Consider the following 19987-nt stretch of genomic DNA (forward strand, 5'->3'; position numbering starts at 1 on the left):
GGGATGGGCCAGTAGAGAGGGCACTTTCCGCCTGAGAGAAAACGCCATTCACCTTGGTTGAAGCATGGCAGGGAAGGGAGTAAGAGATGAGAATGATAAGCAAGGGTGCTGTCCAATCAGTTACGAGTATCAGAAAGTGAGCTACATGTAATCAAATACCTAACTGTGCTCCAACCACCAGGATATTTACAATTAGGTGACAAGGACATCTGGGAAGACATGGTCCCAGGATTAATTTGGTATATCAGTAGAATCATCAAGGACATAGCCTCTTTCCATCCTTCTCACACTATTCTGTTGGTTTCTGTTGCAAACAAACAAACAAACAAAAACAAAACAAAATGTCAGCTCCTGGAATCACTTGTTCATGCAATACAGTTTGATTACTGGAAAATAACACCAAAATATCTTATAAATAAAGCAAAGGTGAATTTATTGCTTGCTGCAGTAATGTAACCACTACCTTGGAAGAGGTGATGTAGTAAATCTAGATGGGTGGAAGGCAAAAGCAAAATATTTATGGCATTTGGTTTGCTTCCAGTGGGTTCTATGTAGGCATCTAATAAGGGCTGGAGAAAGTTTATGACTTTGTAGTTTAAAATCACAAAAAATAGCACAGGGATGGTTACGAAGTGTATTTTGAAGAGATGACAGTAAATATCTAGCTAAGAATCATAAACTTTCTCTCTCAAATTCTTTTAAGATATTTATGGTAATTGAAGCAAAAAAAATTATGAAATTATAAGATGCAGTTGCATGAAATTAAATATATAAAAGTAGAGACATATTGAGTTCACAGAAAACTCAGTATAGTTAGATGTCAATTCATCTCAGGTGAATCTATAGATTTAGTGCAATTCCATCCAAAATCCTAGCAGGATTTTCTTATAGATATAGAACAGCTTATTCTAAAATCTAATTTGGAAAATATAAAGGTGGAATAGCCAAAACAGTTTTGGTTCAATTCGTTGAACTCACACTACTCAATTTTTACATTTACTCTAAATCTCTACAACTCCACAGAGTGTAGTATTATTGAAAGGATAGAGACGTAAATTTATAAAACAGAGGAGAGTCCAAAAGTAGACTCATCCAAATGGTCAGTGGACAAATATGCAAAGACATTTCAATGCAGATAACTTTTTCAGCACATTATGCTGGAACAATTGGAGAGTCATCAGAAAACATGAATTCCATCCCTCCCTGACACCTCATACAAAAATTAAAATAAATACAGACAAATTAAAACACAAAAAGTAAAATCTTTAGATGAAAGCATAGAACAATATGTTTGTGACCTTGACTAGGTAGAGAGTTGACATTTATGACACCCGAACCATAAGCTATAAAAGAAAATTGTCAATAAGTTGGAATTCATCAAAATTACAATGTTTTGCTTTATAAAAGGCATTGTTATGAAAATGATAAAACATAATAGTCTGGGAGGAAATGTGTTCAAATCCCATCTATATCAAGGAATTTGTATACAGAATATGTAGAAATCTCTCTAAATTCGACACCAAATGAGCAAATTTAAAAATGAGCTACACATTGCAACAAACATCTTAAACAAGGCATACAGAGGATTGATAAGCATATATAAAGATGCTCAACATCATTACTCACTGAGGAAATACAAATGAAAGGCACAATGACATAACTTTACACACCTATTTCAGTGTGGGGGGAGGGACCCACATACAGCACAAAATAAAAAAACCGATAATACCAAAGGCTTAAAAGGATGCAGAGCAACCAGAACTTAGATGCATTCCTGGCAGAAATTCAAAAATGATACAACCACCCTAGAAAACAGTTTCTTACAAAGTTAAGCAGTTTCAGACAAAATTACCTTATGACCAAGTAATTCTACTCTTAGGTACAGAACCTTGTATATGAATGTTTATAGCTGTATTCTTAATTACCACAACGTGGAAATAATACTAATGCCCTCCAACAGACAAATGGATAAATGAACAGTAGTACAAGCCATTCAGTAGAATAGTATGTAGCAGCAAAATGAAACAGACTACATATTAAGGGTTGATTTGTGTTCCACAAAAAAAAAAAAAAAAAAAAAAAAAGTGTCAGAGTCACCACCCCTAGTATCTCAGAATGTGACTCTTATTTGGAAATAGGGCAATTGTAGATGTAATTAGTTGGAGTGGATGGACCCCTAATTCAATCTGCCTGATATCCTTATAAAAAAAAAGGACAGCTCTAGGAAAATTGGCACCATAGGGAGAACTTCAAGTGACTATGAAAGTGGAGATTGGGGTTATGCAGCTGTAAACCCATGCCCACAAACGAGTTCTGAAAACCACTGAAAGCTAGGAAGAAGCAAGAAAGGATTCCCTTATGGTTTTACAGGAAGTGTGCCACCCTTTACTTCAGATTTGAAGCCTTCAGTCCTGTAAGACAATACTTTTTTCTTATTTTAAGCTACCAGTTTGCAGTCCTTTGTTACAGCAGCCAACAGAAACTAATACATCGTTGGAATGTACAGTAACATAATGAATCAAAATGGGGGAGAAAGTATCAAGTATTGTGGAGAGTTGGAAGTTTTGCCTGCTTGAAAACTAATAATACAGTCTGCCACAGTATTACAGATGCCAACAGAAGACAGAGCAATTCCAGGTCAGAGACAAAAGAACAGCAAAGCACAGCACCAACAGCAGTGAGCTTCATGTTTTAATGGATTCCTCTAGCCCCACAATAAAAGCTGTCACAAGATGTGCAGAGAAACAATGGAGAATTGCCCCACAAAAGATGCCAGTCTCCAAAGATTTCATACAAGTGATTGCACTTATATGTCATGCTGGAAAAGGCAAATCTATTGTGACAGGTTACACAGATCGATGGTTCTCTGGGGTTAGGGCAGGGACAAGGGTCAAAGAAGATAAGGGAAATTTTGGTGTTATAGAATTATTCTGTGAACAAATTTCTCTGGTCATGTGTATCTATACAAGTATTAAAACACAGAACTGTACATAAAAATTAAGGCTAATATTACTGAAAGTAAATTAGAATATTAAAAAAACTAACAAAAATCAACCAGGCACAGTGGCACATATCTGTAATCCTGGCAATTTATGATGCTAAGGCAGGAGGATTGCAAGTTTGAGGTCAGCCTCAGCAATTTTTTTTCTTTAAAATATTTTTTTATTTTTATTTTTTACTGACTGCATTAAGAATTTGTCTCAAAATAAATAATAAAAAAGGACTGAGGCTCAATGGTAAATCACCCTTGGGTTATAGGGAAAGAAGAAAGGAAGGAAGGGAGGGAGGGAGGGGAGGGAGGGAGGGAGGAAAGCCGACTACTACTAAGCAAAGAATATTTATGATAAAACATTAGATCTTAAAGGTTTTCAAATTGCTGTTCTAAGCATTCTTTCAAGTCTAGGCCACCCACAATTTCTGCTTCCATTTAAGGGCTCAGTGATCAGAGCTAGACTGGTCTGAACCATTTACACAAACCCAGGAAAGTTCATGCACACAAGTCCACATGAAATACACACAATAAAGTCTTTGAGAATTAGAAGACAAACATTAGGTTTTTAATGTCTGGTTCTGACATTTGTTCAATTTGAGAGGAGTAAGTCTTCAGGGGAAATGGTTCTCCAATTGTGCCAACCTTCAATTACTTTCAAGTAACCAATTACATGATCTATTTCTTTAAAAGATAAAGTTTTGACCTGACCTCCTTGGCTGAATCAGAAGACCAGATTTTCCTGCCAACATGTAGGCATTTTTCATTTTAGAAATGAAATGGAATGCTATGTTACACCTGACCTCTTTTCCCATCACAAACCAGGCCATCTACACTGTGTTTTAATTTCTTTTCCAATATTCTTTTTCTCTTGTGAGGAACATTGCCACTTTAAACTCTCTCAGACTGTGTCCTAAGGCAGAGCTGATGCTTTGGGGAACTGGCTTAGAAGGTGGTTAATTAATTTAATCACAAATGCTTTAACTTCCTATTTCCAAGGCTTTTTTGTAGGAAATATCATAAGTACATTAAGCCCCTTAGATCAACAAATATAGTAACTGAAAAAAAAAAGATGGAATAGAGCTGTGTTTAATTTACCATGTAAGTGTAACAGTCTGTGACTTATTTTGCAACCACATCAATTAATTTCCTTAAGCCTTTGGTTCTTAAAAGAAGGAATAGAGAAAAATTAATTTTTCCACTGCACTTAAGGAAGTCACCTGAAATCAGAGTTAATTGTTCTTGCTTCCTGAGTCTTCTCAAATCTTCTAACACTTCTATTTCCTCTAGATTTTCTGTTGATGTCAGTTTTTTGTTAGTTGCTTGCAATCAGTTCTTCCCATAATTCTGCCACATCCAATCCCTACAAATGATGTACATACACTCCAGACTCACTGTCTATATCTCACCTGTTTATAGCCTTAAGTTGTTGACATAATGTTGTTTTCTTTTGTCATCCAATTTTTGGTTTTTTATTATATTTATATGCTCATGCCAGGTTGTTTTGCCATCAAACAGCACAAATTTTTGGCTATCAGAAATTTGGGTACTATTCCAACACAAATAATTTAGATGGCAGAATTTCTCATATGGCCCATTATATCTTGGCCATGTTTTAATTATGAGAAAAGTTTAGTAACTCAGTTATATGAATACCCACAGAAAAATAATGAAAATGGAACTCCAGGTCTAAGACTTTGCCTTTGAGTGTCATTGCTTTGAGGGAGAGACTGAAACAAGCACTTCTTGGCAGTGAATTGGAATACTTCTTTAGAAATTGAACTTGAAAGACTGGTGAATTCTTAGCAAAAATTCTAGCAAAAATCTACCGTCAGAACTAACAGTTGCTTCTTTCAGATTAATGTTGCTAATTCTGGACTTTGGAGGAGTAAGTCACTATAGTTTCTAAACTGTTAGTTTGGTGCATCTGTCTTACCTGCCTATTCAATGTTTATCAATGACTTCAAAGTTCCATCCTACTCAAACAGAACCTGTTGTCCTCACAGTCAACGTGTTTCACCATCTTCTCTCACCCTCAGCTCTAATAACCTGAATCACAGACCTTCTTATTGCCTTCTCAAGGAATCTCAAGGTCCTTCCCTGACACGGCCCTTCTCCAGCTGGCCTACTGCATTGCAAAAATTGTGTGATTCACACCTTTCCCCCTGACCATTGACCAGTTTTCTTTACAGAGTTGCTTCTATTCCAATAGAGATAAAAGTACCTTTTTTATTCAGCCAATTAGACTCTCAAGTTTGACCCTGTGTTCCCAATCAGATTTCACTTTAATTGATCAAATGTCATACAAAACCTAACTGGTTGCCAAATTTAAATATGCACATTAACATCTAAGCTATTTAAATAATACCTGAGCAGTTCTCAAACAGGGTACTAAATACATTTCTAAGGAATGAATGAGCGAATCACAAATGGTCTTTAGTATCTTATGGGAGTTATGTGATATACCAAAATGAATATATAGTTAATTTCCTAGAAACCTGAGTACGTACATAGCCTACCATGTAATAAATTAAAGAGACTTCTAGCCGATGAGTGGCCTCTGTGAAGGAAGGCAATGCTGGTCCTCCTGTCTGCTTATTAAGCATTAAAAAAAGTGGAGAGAGAGTGGCATAGGGGGAGAGAGAAGTTCTGGATAAGATTAACAGTAAATTGGGAATTATGAGAGAAAATATGGAATCTGATCCAAAAGAAGCCTCCAAAATAAATAATAAACTGAAACCACAGAGAGCTTACCTGGAGATCAGAAGGATAACCAGTAGCCCATGAGCAGCTGACAAATCCAGATCACTAGGAGCATCTACCATGACATGAGGGACAAATTCTCAGCTTGTGGAAATCATCAGAGGTCACTGGCATCTGCAACAGGGGAAGGGACACATGATGGGGTGCTGGGCTCTGAAAACTCTCCACAACTTGTGCTTCACCCCTTTTGCCTCACATTCCCCCATCCAGACACACCCTGCAAGAGTCAGCCAAGAAGGAAAAGAGGGTACAATGTTGGTATACAAGAGGAAAGTTATCTATAATCCATACATTTTATTGGGAAAGAAAGTAGTATTCATGCTCCAAGTCATCTGATAAGGTTGGAAAATAACAAACTGAGAAAGAATATTTGAATCTGAGAGGCCGAATTTAAGTTACTTGAAATTTGACCCACTTTGGAAGGTCTCCCTTATTTCACAAGGAAAGTTACACAGAAGTTCCTTTGGAGTCCAATTAAAAACAGGCAGACTTGAATCTCCTGTCTTTTGATACATCAGAAAAAAATCTGTAGGATTTCTCTGATTCTCACACTAAATTGAAGCAATAAGAATGCTAAATACACGTTAGGTGAAAGGGAAGTGGAAGGATGGGGAAGTAGTGCACTTAATCAATGGTTAGGAAGAAACCAGGTTAGACATGGAAGAGGACATAGTCTAGGTATTGACTAGTTTATAGTTATTTCCATGGTAGGTTTGGAAATTGCTTAATGCACCAGTCAGCAATTGGTTAGCAAAATTATCTCTTCAGAACCAAAGTGAAAAATGTGCTGTTTTACATTCTTAAAGTGTGAAGTGGAAAATGAACAAGCAATGTCTCTTTCTATATATATTTATAAATATAAGTGAGAAGTCCATGTAAACAAACTTGCTGTACTTGCTAAATATTCAGGAAGTAGGAACAATAAGGTGTCAGTTAAGGATGTATTAAGACTTCATTCTAAATATGGTCAGCTGCTCTTCTACATACTATTTTGTTTGGTCTGGATAGCAGTACCCATACTTCAGTACATCTTTCTATTCTCTCTCAATCTCAACAGCAATTGGAGGAAGCTATTTAATGAGGGATAACTCTCCCCTGACTCCTCTTCTCTCTCTTCATTTCCTCTCTTATTCTTTTTTCTCTCCTTTTCCTAACATCCCTTCCCTGCCCCTCTTTTCTCTTCTCCCATCCTCCTTTTTCCTATCTTATGTTGTCCTTAGTTCTGAGCACTACAAATGGTTCAATGGAAGAAAAAGATGTTTTTATTGATTTAGTGAATAGCTTCTGAGATCCATGGAGCTCCGGGAACTGAGTTAAGCTATATACTGGCTTCAGAGATGCACCTGGTTCCCTACCCTTGGAGTACTTGCAGTTTAGAGAACAGAGACAATCAGAGATAATAACAAAGTGAGATGCATGTCATGGTGGGTGTTCTGATAGAACAAGCCACTAGGGATCTCAGAGTAAGAGAACTTCTCCCAGTTCAAGGATGACTCTCTGCCATTTCCATGACAACATATAGAAACATGATCTGACTAGGACGGGAACTTTGGATTTTCAAAAATTCTATTGGACACTGATAATTGGCCAAAATTTTCCTGGCTATTAAATTTTTGAGCCTAAAGCATAGTTATAATGAAATTAACAAGGTGAATAAAAGATTCCTGAGTAACATTTATGCAATTCTGAGTAAAGTGCATATTATGTTTTAAAATTGTGAATAAAGAATAAGTTTTCTTTTGTTTCACTTAAACTTGGTGGTTTGGATTTTTTTTTTTTTCTTTCTCATATGGAAGACTGAATCCAGAGGCATTCTACCACTGAGCTACATCCCCAGCCATTCTTATTTTTTATTTTGAGACAGGGTCTCACTAAGTTGCCCAGGCTGTCCTGGAACTTGAAATCCTCCTGCCCCAGCCTCCTGAGTAGTTCAGATTACAGGTGTGTGTTACTGCACCAGCTGGTTTGGTTTTTGAAAACTAGGATTTCTTTGCTCAAGTTCATATCCTGGAGGGGAAAAAATGAGGGGGATGGATAAAACAAGCAAAGTTAAACCCAGTTACCTTTAGTAAAGCAAGCATTAAATATATAAAAGGGGAGAAAGGAATTTTAGTTTGGGTATCTAAACAGCAGAGCCTGTGAAAGAATCACTAATATAGATTAAACGTGGAAAATGCCTCAGAACTGCGTCTTTGAAAACCAGGAGCTAGGAATATTTATCCAACTATTCCCATTGTTTGAAGTCTGCACACTGTGTAGGTAAACTCTCCCAGGTCCTGCCCTGTATTTTGCATGTGGACTGTAAGAGTTCCAGTTGGGTCTAAGGATAGGGGCAGATTGCATAAAGATCTTCCCTTTGGAGCCAGACACTAAGAAGCGAAGGAAATGTTTCCTGAAGCTGCATTGAAACAGAAGGGCACAGGTAGAGGGGACCTGAGATACCCACGGCATTAACTGCAGATGGCATTTTAGAACTGCATTTCCTGATACTGAGCCAAAACAGGATTCAAATCTACAAGCAAGAAAAAATAAAATAGTAGAATATAAATCTCTCTGCTCAGTTGATCTTGTAAAATGGGTTTGGGGATAACAACTAGCTAATCATATATCCCCATACATTTTTTTGCCAAGTTGGGAAATATCCCAGAGACATCCCAATCAAGTATCAAATATCTTTGTACTCTTAGACTTCTTTTCTCTGTGCCTTAGTCCCATGGTTCCATGGTTTGATGCTGTTTATAGATGGATTGACACTATGAATAATGAAACAGATCAGAAGCTACAGACAGAGGCAACCAGGTAGATAGCACAGGCTTTGCCAAAGGAGTAAGTAAGGACAATATTATCTCTAGAGTTATGTTTTATTTTTATTTGAATAGTGTGTTCTAATCTACTGCTAGTATAGGGTCATGCTGTTTTTCTCTGAGGAACAGTGCTAGGTGTGCTTGTATCATTTCACACCTGGGCCAGGTATATTTTGACTAGTAGCTAGGATTTTTCCTGAAGTGATCTAAATGAGGCTGGCAGTCAGTGCCCTGCAATCAAATTCATAAGTATTTGATAGTCTTTTTTTTTATATGTGCCTATGTGATGAAAATATTTCACACTAATACTTGCAACTTACTTTTTGTGCAAAAATGTTAAGAACCAAAACATTAAGGTTAAGGCTATTTAGGATTCCATTATTCTAAGTTTTCTGTAAGTTCTGTGTCTCATAATTAAACTTCAGAAAATGTAGCATGACATATACATATATAAAAATATTTGGTTGATGAAAAAAGGCTAAAAGATTACTAAGTGAGATAAGAAGATAAAGTCAAGAAATTTCATTACCCAAATGAAATAACCAGGTTTTGCTATAACCTCCTAGACTTTTTCTATAGAAAACAAGTTAAATGTATATTATGTAACTTAAAAATAAGACATATATTATACGTGCTAATCTTTCTAAAAGGTACTTTTTCCTCTCAAAAATTTTTATGATCTTCCTTCTTTTCTAAAAAAAATATATCAACAGATTGCTTTCTGATAAATATGTTTTTATGTGACATATTGTTATAAATATTTTAAATCCATTATTTTTGGACATTTGGTGATTTCTAGTTGTCCCAATTATAATTTTTACTGTAAGGAACATCTTGGTACATACATCCAGGTTCATCTGTGGACAAATCTTGGTGAGATAATTTAATTGAAGTAGAATAGCTCAAAGATTATACACTTTTAATTACAGTTTAAATAGAAGTTATTGAGATTTTGCTTTCAATCTAATGGAGTAATAGGAACTGAATTTATCCTCCCACCTAAAACAATAAAAAGAATAAAATATATAAAGGAGTCATTCATAAGACACTGGACATGAAGCAAAAGGGGACCCTGATCCGTAAGAGAGGGAAGAAAACATGGTTGAGTCCTACAGCTGCCCTTGCTTACTTCCTCAAGAGACTACCCAGGTCATGGCATAGGGGTGGGACACCAACATGGAGTCTGACAGACACCTGGAGCTGTGAAGTTAGGGCTCTCTTATCCAGGAGAGCAAAGTACTTCATTTTCACAAGGCAGTGCCACAGAGGAGTGAGCTGCTCAAACAGAGAACTCCAGAAATCTTCAAAGAGTCCCTCTCAAATATTTGGCTGGGAATCTGCTCTTGGGTGCACATGAGGAAATCACCTGAGGCCAGGGAAAGAAACATTAGAAAGAACTGGAAGAACAGGGCCCAGTATAGAAATAGTGCCCATTTCTATGGGCCAGTTTAGAAAACCTCAGGATTTGTATGTACACTGGGTAGTGTGCACAGAAGAATCTTGCTTCAAGAATGTTAAACAATGGGCCTAAGACTGAGCTCTGCTCCAGAGTGTGTAGTATATCTTAAAAACAGGGATCATATGGTATCCAAGTAAATCAACCACATCCCAAAACAAAAGCTAAAGAATATTTATGGAAGCCAGACAGGCAGGAACACACACAGAATACCAAAATGTTCAAAAGTTCAGAAGTTAAGTGGAGTCATGGAAGATACATATAATTGAAGGGAAAAAAAAAAAAAAAAAAAAAGACAAAAGTTTTAGAAATAGAAACTACACTGTTAACATGAAAAAGTACAATGAATGGGATTAAAGATACATTACAGTGTAGAAGAAAATATTAGTTATCTTGAATTCATAATAATAGATTCTGCCCAAAATGAAACAATTCAAAAACAAAAACAGAAGGAATATCTGTGAGTGGTAGATGACGCAAGAGGCTCAATATATATGTAATTAGAATTCAAAAAGAAAGTGAAAGAGTAGTAGCAGACAGTAAAAAAATAAAGAAGAAAGAAAATTGGTTTGTACCAATTCTAAATTTGATTAAACTTACAAACCCAATGTGTAAGAAGCTTAACTATAAAATGAACTTCTTCCAAATGTTTAGAAGAATATTGCTGCTGTTTCAAATATAGCATGGAATTTGATGAACACCGGATTTGCTTATAAAACTTCTGGACAGGGCAATTCCCTAAAAACCTTGGATTTCTGTATTACTTGGCAATTATTTTAAATTGATAGGAAAGAGAGAAAACTAATCATCTGGGACAATGCATACATGCAGTGAATTGAGTACACTTTATTTAGAACCACATTGAAAATGCATATGTTTATTAAGAGAAACTTGCCTAATACTGAAGGTGGAAAACACAAATAAATGATGGTCCTTTTCCTTATTCTCCTCTTCTCTGATTCTTTGAACTCCACTTTATTTTGTATTTGGACACCATGAAATAAAATGCTACACAGAGATCTCTTTTTTACCTCCCTTTAGCTGTTTTTATGAAGGTGCTAACATATTTTTTAAAATCACTAAAGAAAGAACAAGGACCACTGTGACAGGAGTACTTGGAGCACAGCGTGGAGACAGCTGGAAACACTCTCTCCTCTTGAGCTTCATGAATCATGCCTGGAAAGTCATTACCCATTGCTTAACGCCCCTGGAAAAGACTCCACTGTGGTTTGCAGGGAAGTTACAGATAGCTCTAGAATCAGAGACATTAAAATCGACTTAATGTTCTTGGCATTTTAGCCTTGACAACACAGTAGGAATGACTTTAGAGTTCAAGAGGTTGCGAGTGAGTCCTATGAAGATACCATGGTGAATTAGGGATTGTGCTATTTGGTTGAGTGAAAGACCAAGAGACTAAGGGAAAGTGAGATGGTAAAGAGGGAAATAAAATACTTTGGGAATATTCATGCTCTAGCTACCTTCCTTTCTAATTTGTTTTTCTTTTAAAAGTATTTTTGTAATAGAAAATTTCAGATACAAATACAGAAAATATAGTATCCTAATTTATCTGTCACTCAGCTTAGAAATGGTCAATGTTTTATTGCACTAGAACATCTCAAACTTCAAAGAACATATGAAGCAAATCTAATGGTTAAATGCATTTTCTTATGGTACAAGCTTGATGTGAGATTTTCCATTTCTAATAATCTCCTGGATGATATGAATCCTGCTGGCTGGTGGATCACTCTTGGAGTTATATACCCCTACCTACTTCTACCCTTGCTCAATCTTTATTTTGAAGTCAACTCCGGATACCACGTACTTCATCTATAAATATTTCAACATATATCCCTAAAATATGAGTTAATTCTAAAAACAGCCACAATTCCATTCTTTTACTTTGGAAATTGATAATTTCTCAACACATTCAATGGCCAGCCATTATTCTCATTTCTCCTGCTGTCTCACAATTGTTTAGTCTCTTCTCCTACTTGTTTGAATTAGGTGAAAGAAGATCCATCCATTGCAATTAGTTAATGTTACGATTGATTGTTGCAATTGGTTGCTGGTTTGTGTGTGTGTGTGTGTGTGTGTGTGTTATTTTTAATTCCGTAGGATCTCTCACAGGTACATTCTCTTGCTCTTTTCTTTATTCTTGTTTTTGATTCATTTTTTTTGAAGGAATTGAAAATCTTTTTTTCTATAGACTTATTTCCAATAGTCTAAAATTTTCCTGATTATGTGGTTGTAATTAGTATAATCCTTGGTTTCTTCTAATTCCTATAAAAATGTAGCTATTTTGATATAAGAAATAAATATTTGGTTTCTGTCCCTGGTTCCTGACACAAAGCTGCTAAGACCCTTGTACTTTCCTGAGGGATCAAGATGCTACTAACATCTTTCCTTCTAATGCCTTTCCCTCCAGGTCCTGATACCAAGCTCCTACATTCCTTGGAATTTCCTTGGTTGTTGGAGTGTCTTTTGTTCTCATGAGCCAAATTTTGATGGACCTCTGGGGAGTCTCAGGATAGGAGACAGTGACTAAAACAAAATTAAGTCACAATTAGAAGCTGGGCACTTTCAGCCCCACCCTCCATTCTCCAGAGAGAGGAGAGGGGCTGGAGCTTGAGTAGGTAATCAAACATGCCCACCTCAGTGATAGATTTCCAGAAAATTTTCCTAAAGATGAGGTTCAGACAACTCTGGTTTGGCGAACAAATTCAAGTGTTGGAAGGGTGGCACACCGCAGCTTGATATGGACAGAAACTTGTGCCCAAGACCCTTCCAGTCCTTGCTTTAGGTACCTCTTCATCTAGCTACTCATCTGTATCCTTTAACATTTATCATATCCCTTGTAACAAACAAGTAAAGATGTTTCCTTGAGTTTTGTGTCATCATAGCAAACTATTAAACATGAGGAAGAAGTTTTGGAGATCCCTGATTTGTTGCCAAGTATGGATGACCTGTGTACCCACTACTTACCTGTGCCTGAAAGGGGTGGGAGACACTCCTACAGAGTCTATGCTAACAACATATAGTTAGCATCATCACTGAATTGTAGGATGCCTGTTGGTGGGGACCTTCTCCCATCACACACTGCCACAGTTAAAGAGGTTAAACTTCAAGGAATAGGGTAGAGATTTGGGAGCATAGGAAGCAAGACTATTATGCGAATGGAATTTATTAAGGTAAGCAAATATCTGATTGTCATGTTAGATGCTGTTATTGCTTACTCATTAAATAATTGGGGTTGGCAAAAGATGATAGTCCATCATTTCTTTATCATTTATTAGCTAGCAAATATTTATAAGGACAATCTTTCCTTATTAGGCTTTTATTTAGCCTATATATTTTTTTCCAGGAAAGAAAAATAAATGTGAGCCTTTTACTTTATCAGTTTTTAAATGAGCTGCTTTTGTTTGGTTGGGTTTGTTTTTTCAGTGTGAGGGAATATCATTGCAAACACATAGGCTTAATTATATTTGATAAGTTTTACTCCATTGTAGTCTCCTTACTGATGATCAAATGTTTGCCCATGGCCACCTTCTCAATTTAGGTCCTACACAGCTATTTTTACTAGCAAACAGATCCCCCCCCCCCCCCCCTCTCCAAAAAAAGCAAATTCATAAGATTTTAACAACAGGATTAGAATATTCTGAATATTTAGCAGTCAGCTCTAATGAGTCTCTGTGTGTTCTGGTTCCAGCACACCACTGTTCCTGAGACTTGTTGGCATAACATTCATATCTTTTAGTACCTCCTGCTATAACAAGAGATGATCCCTGGCTTGTTTTGTACATTTCCTGTTTTAGGTCTGGATGCAGCCATTTCTCTGAGCCACTCAGTTTTTTTTTTTTTTTTAGTGGAATATAGCAAATGCAGGCACCATGGAAGCACATCCGTGCTTTTGCTTCTAGACCATTCCAGAGATACATCTACAGCATTGTTTCTTTTCAAAGATAACCTACATATGAGCATATACAAATATTTCTGATTTATATCCAGGACTACAATGCTTTTACTTCACTTTATCTTTCATCTGTTCCTCTTTTCTTCCACAGAGAAAAATCCCAGTTCCTAATGAATCAACATAATCACCCATTTGATTTATGCCACAAGCCATGTGCAGTAATTTTAGAATAAGAATATCAACACTATCTCCGACAAAGTGGTTACTGAAAATATTTTAAGTTTTTGTGGTGGTGTTTTGATGCAGTCTTTTTCGTCTGATTGTGTATACCACAAGGAATATGCAATCAATTTACTGTGTTATAAAGTTCCTTGAAATAATCTCTTCCTTGAAGTTATGCTACCCACTTGGTAAACACTTAAGTTTTTTCTATTTCTTTTTTAAACCAATGTTGCAGTTGCTTTTTAGCACTGTTTTTTAAAATTTTTATGCTAAAATTATGTAAAATTTTCAAAGTCATTTTTGCAAAGCAAGATATATTCAAAGAAGTTTGTCTATGCCTTTTCTTTCCACCCTACTTCCTCCCTCCTCCACTGATACTATTCTTAATAAAGTTTTTGGGGTTTCCTCCCATTTAAAAATCATGTACATATGTGTGTGTTTACATGAACTATACCATGTACAATCTCCCCCTATTGTTCCTCACTTTACAGCCTGTGGAAGTCAACCTATGTGGTCTTTCTTTTCCTGTCTTGCCTGCAGCTCTACAGTCCCCCGTCATGTGGATGAAGCATTACTTAATCAACCTGTATCTCAGTGATGAATTTGTGGATTATTTCTAGTCTTTTGATATTGCAAACAGTGCTATCCTTGGGCTTTTGCCAGCATATTTTGAGGGTAGACACTTTGAAGAGGCTTTGCCATAGGGAAAAATAAATGTATATAAAAATTTTACTATCCATTCATCAATTAAAGGGCATCTAGGTTGGTGCCACGATCAAGCTATTATGAATTGAGCTATTATGAACATTGATGTGGCTGCATCATTGTAGTATGCTGATTTTAAGTCCTTTGGGTATAAACCGAAGGGTAGGATAGCTGGGTCCAAAGGTGAGTCCATTCCAAGTTTTCTAAGGAATCTCCACACAGTTGTACCCCATTTGTGTACAATGAATCAAAATAAATAAATAAATAAATAAATAAATAATTTTCCAATTAAAAAAAATTTTACTAATTACCTTTCTCTTGATCACCTGAAATGCAAAATACTGAGAATAATAGAAATTTTAAAACTCAATGTCATCAGTCATTTGTACTGATTTCTGAGTTTTATATCAGACTCCCTGACATTTACCAACCCTTAGAACTGGTAAGAAGTCTTTTTCACAACACTACTCCGTTCGGTTTTTCCCTAGAAACATTAAATTTGGGGGGAGGTTTTAATGTGGTCTAATTTATTTTAAAGATATATGTATAACATTGTAATATAAAATAAAATTTTCATAGTATTTTAGAGTTGACATTTGTTAAACATTTTTCTCATCAAAAAGAGGGGGAGAGAATAGATATTAATGAAATAATCAAGATTGCAATGTATATTACTGACAGAAATCAGAATTCAATCCAGGTCTCAGTCTCTACCAATTTCCTTTCATCTATCTCTGAGATTCTTAAATTGGTATGCCAGAGGATACATGATTTCAAGGAAATACTTCTTGTATATCCTTGGAACATGATTCTATGGTTAATAATTCAATTCCAGGCTAAGTCAACTTGATTTTTTAGGAAATAATATAAAACATTTTTGTATTTAAACAGGCAGATATTTTAAAGTAGAATGAAAAAAAATATGAATTTTTAATGATAAAATATGGCACACTGAAAGCCTTTCCCAGCATACCATCTAGTGCGTGATGTCCCTATATCTTGGGTGCCAGAGCATTCTCCTCTGCTGGAGGGCACCTGTGGAAAGTTCTGAGCAGACTTGCCCGGCCCTGTGCTGCCTTCTCCTTGGAGTTGCTGGGACTCATTCCCGTCAGTCCTGGTGCTCCCATCTTCACATGCTCCCTGGGTTAGGCCAGGTATGTGATTGAGGATGAGAACAAAAATGAGGAAGCTGCTGGTTTATCCTGACCCGAGAGATGATTTGGCCTCACTCCAATCCACAGTTAGGCAAAAGTAAAAGAGGAGTACTCTGTCTTCCTCACCTAGTTCTATGTGGCTCTCAAATATACTGGCGGGAAAGCGCCAAAAAGTCTCAGCTCCTGATGCTACTTACCAGGTAAATACATGACAAAAGGAAGGCAGGAATTGCCATAGAAAAGCCCTTTTTCAACTATTTTCAAGAGGAATTTGTATTCCTATTGGCTGTCACATAAGTGTCTGAAGGGAGAAAACAAAGACTAATTATGAAGAAAAGTTGCTATGGCCTAATGTTGTGGTTCAATCTCAATGCTTTTCCATTCCTTTGAGGGCCCATTAACTCATATCTTCAGAAGAATTATGAGAATTAACCTCTAAAATCAATGCAGAATGTGAAAATAAAGTATAGAAAAAATTACTATTTTAAGTTCCTTAAATCAATCCATGGTAGAATGTACACTGTTGTATGCATATTCTTCTATACAGTAAATTCTTTGCAAATCTAAAGACTGAACAAAAGGAAAAACTGTAGGTAGATGTCCAAGCATTCAACCCATTTTGTTTTGAAGTTAACTATTACGTTGAAAAGAAAGTTCTGTAGTTTGCTTATGGGTATTTATACCTTTCTTATTCAACCTTGCCAACCTTAAATATCAAGGACAAAGACATAAGCAGAGGACAGTTATTAAAAATAAAAGTCTATTCTTTTTGGTTGGTGTCAGTGTGTTTTGGTTATTGCATTTGTTAAATATAGAATCATAAGAATCAAATGAGATGCTGAAATTGTTGCTTACCATGCATAACATACTGGGTACTTTTAGTTATAGATCACAGGAAATGATGTTTACATTTTATAGTATTGTTTTTTCATATGATAAAATATTTTTACATATCTGAGTCGTCTTCCTAAGTTACTATGACTCAAACTAGATCCCAGAAAAGAGAAATGTGATTAAGTCAAATTAATTGAGCTGGCCCTGCCAATAAGCCCGAGGAGCATGTCTAGCTAATTAAGATCAAAAGTTCTGAGGATTGGCCCTAATGAATGATTTTAGAGACAAGGCTGTCCTCTTGCATGCAACTTCCTGCTAAGAATTTGCATGTTTGTGCTCTGGGAAGCAATAGTAGTTTTTGAGTTGGAAAGTTGCTTAAACCCTCACGCAACTTAGAAGCACAGCTAGTGGCTTAAAAGCAGTGGAAAAATAAGACTGGCTGGGAAAGGCTTTGGGGACATTTTTAATGTTTTTGACTCTTTTGCCGCAATATGCTTTTAGTTATTTGATCACCAAACTGTGCCCCTTTTTTTCCCACTGAAGAATATGCATAAAGTATCAGTTTGACTAGACTAACTATTTGGAGTTTTCAGGATACAAAGAGCAAAACACAGCAAACTGTCCACACTGGGCAAGGGATTGATGAGGCCATTTTTCATACCCCAAGACTTGATATTGATTCAAAAGCCTTTGGAAGACCATGGAATTGAGGAATTCATTTGGGAAAACTTGTGAAATTGTAAGTAAAGAGGACAATCACCTGGATACCACAGTCACTTCACACCACATGAGCTACCTAGGGTGGCGAGTAGGCACTATTCTGGTACAGTCTCACTGGGCAAGTGAGTGAGTGATTGGCAGCTGAGGGCACACGGAATTTGTGGACTGTTGCCCTTTACCACCAAACCCTCCCTCAATGCAGCCTAACAAAGTGTATCTCCCAACCAATGCACAGCATTCATCCTGAGAAGAATTCTGATAGATTTACTGCATTTTCTGTATTTCCCATATTTAGTGCCTCTTATGAACAGGCCCTTGGAAATAGCCTGACTGGCTCCTACATGGAGTGCAAAGCAAGATATAGGTATGAAGCAGGACCTGGGCATTTCAGTCACAACTGTTTTGAATTCCAGATCTCTGCCTCTAACAAGCTGTGTGCCTTTGAACAACTCACTTAGCTTTTATAACCCTTAGTTTTTTTATCTGTTGAATGGCAATAACCATCTATTTTAAAAGTTGATAAATATTGAAATGCAAAGATGAAATTCAAAAGGATTGCATTTATCTCTGGGGCCTAAAGTCTGTGTTACTTCAAGTAACTTACTTATTATAGTAAGTTAATGTAATTGCTGATATCAATAGTTTTTGATTTATACAAAAAGTAGTTTTATAAGGTTCAAGTCAATTTTGTGTGCAAAGAATAAGTAGAGATAAATATTGAACTGATAATTGGAACTTTGACCATGGAGCTAAAGTTGTGGCTCAGTGGTAGAGCACTTGCCTTGCCCGTGTTGAGGTCCTGGGTTAGATACTCAGCACCACATATTAATAGAATAAAATAAAAAATTCATTGACAACTAAAAAAATTTTTTTTTTTAATTTGGTCACATACCAATTCTATCTCATATCTTAAATTCTAATTAAAGATTAATTTCATAAAGATATGAATTCTACCTCATATCTTTTAGAATTAAAGATATGAATTCTATCTCATCTTTAATTGCCCACATATCTCAAGACAGTATATTACTAAATATACTTAGTATATTACTAAATGCTATGTTTGCATTCAAATGTTAGTTTCTTTAGAGGACAGTTTCTGTGCCTGTCTGCATTTACCCCTGAAAATAGGAACTCCTTAACATAAAAAGCTCGATATTGCTAAAAGTGTGAATTTTTGCTCATGAGCATTCTTAAAATTCCAAAAAGGACAAAAGAAAAGCAAATAAAAACATATTGCTATTTATTTGTATTATTGTACTTCATACTTTACCTTTACATATCCCTGTGTTTTTCCTAAGCAGGAACAACCAGGTCACCGCGTAGGTTGCAAAACAAACTACATGATCAACATATTGTTCAAAGCAGCTCAATTTCTAAAGCTCTTTCCATTGGAAGGAAAAGGGAAAGAGTGTGTGGTGTCATCTTTCGTGCTAACCTCAAAACACAGAGACTTTGGAAGACACACTAGGCATCTCATTCAGAGACTTTGGGCAAGAATCACAAAGCAATCGAGTTTGCCGCAAAAGCCAAAATGAGAGTCAGTTGTTTCTTCTTTCTTTGCCAATTCCAATGGCAGGCCCTGGTCTGCAGACTTCAGAATCTTAAAATGTCTTTCCAGCAAGGAATTGCTTCCATGTTTGTATTCTTTTTGATAAATCTGGATCTTTTCTCACAATGTCCTTCTTGCATCTTGTCCAGGAGCCCTTTCTGGTTTGGAAGTGTTTTGAGTTTCCTCTTAATGGAAACTAAACCCCCAATCTACACTCATCTAAATTTCTTCCTGCTTTCATACACCTTGGACCATGCCATGCCAAAAGAGAACAAAATCCATTCTGGCAAAGGCCATGAAATCAAATTGTTTATGAAACTTCATGTTCTAGAATGAGTAATTCAGAATTCCATTCTTAAATTTTTTGATATGCAAGCTAGAAAGAGATAGTCGCCCATGCAAAGAGCGTCTGTGAGTAACAAATCCTCAGGTGTACAATTGTAGTCTTGATGTTATTGTGATGCTCTTAGCGTCCAGATGTCTTTCTTCCCTATTATGTCCTAAAATGAGGAAGCCTAGGAATTTTTTTGTTTTGTTTTGTTTTGTTTTTTAACAAAAGATTTTTCTCTTTCCAGAAGTTGGAAGGAAAGTCTGGAGGATGAAGTCAGTCAGTCTTGGAGAGCATCTGTTCTCCTCCCTCAATAGGAACTGTGGAAACAAAGACAAAGGAAACAATTTCTGCCCAGAAGGAGTTCCTCAGTCAGTCAGAGAGGGAAAGCTAAAAACCTCGTTAAGTGGAATGCAATTGTGCCTTGGTTGCTATGGGAAATTTAAGGGAATTCACTAAAGGGTTGAAGGAAGAGACACTTTACTTATGTCCCACAAGAAGATCAGGAAACATCTGGACAAAAATGCAAATTAAAACATTTGTGACCTAG

The sequence above is a fragment of the Sciurus vulgaris genome (genome assembly GCF_902686455.1).
Source record: "Sciurus vulgaris genome assembly, chromosome: 9".
In the NCBI taxonomy this organism is placed as follows: Eukaryota; Metazoa; Chordata; class Mammalia; order Rodentia; family Sciuridae; genus Sciurus; species Sciurus vulgaris.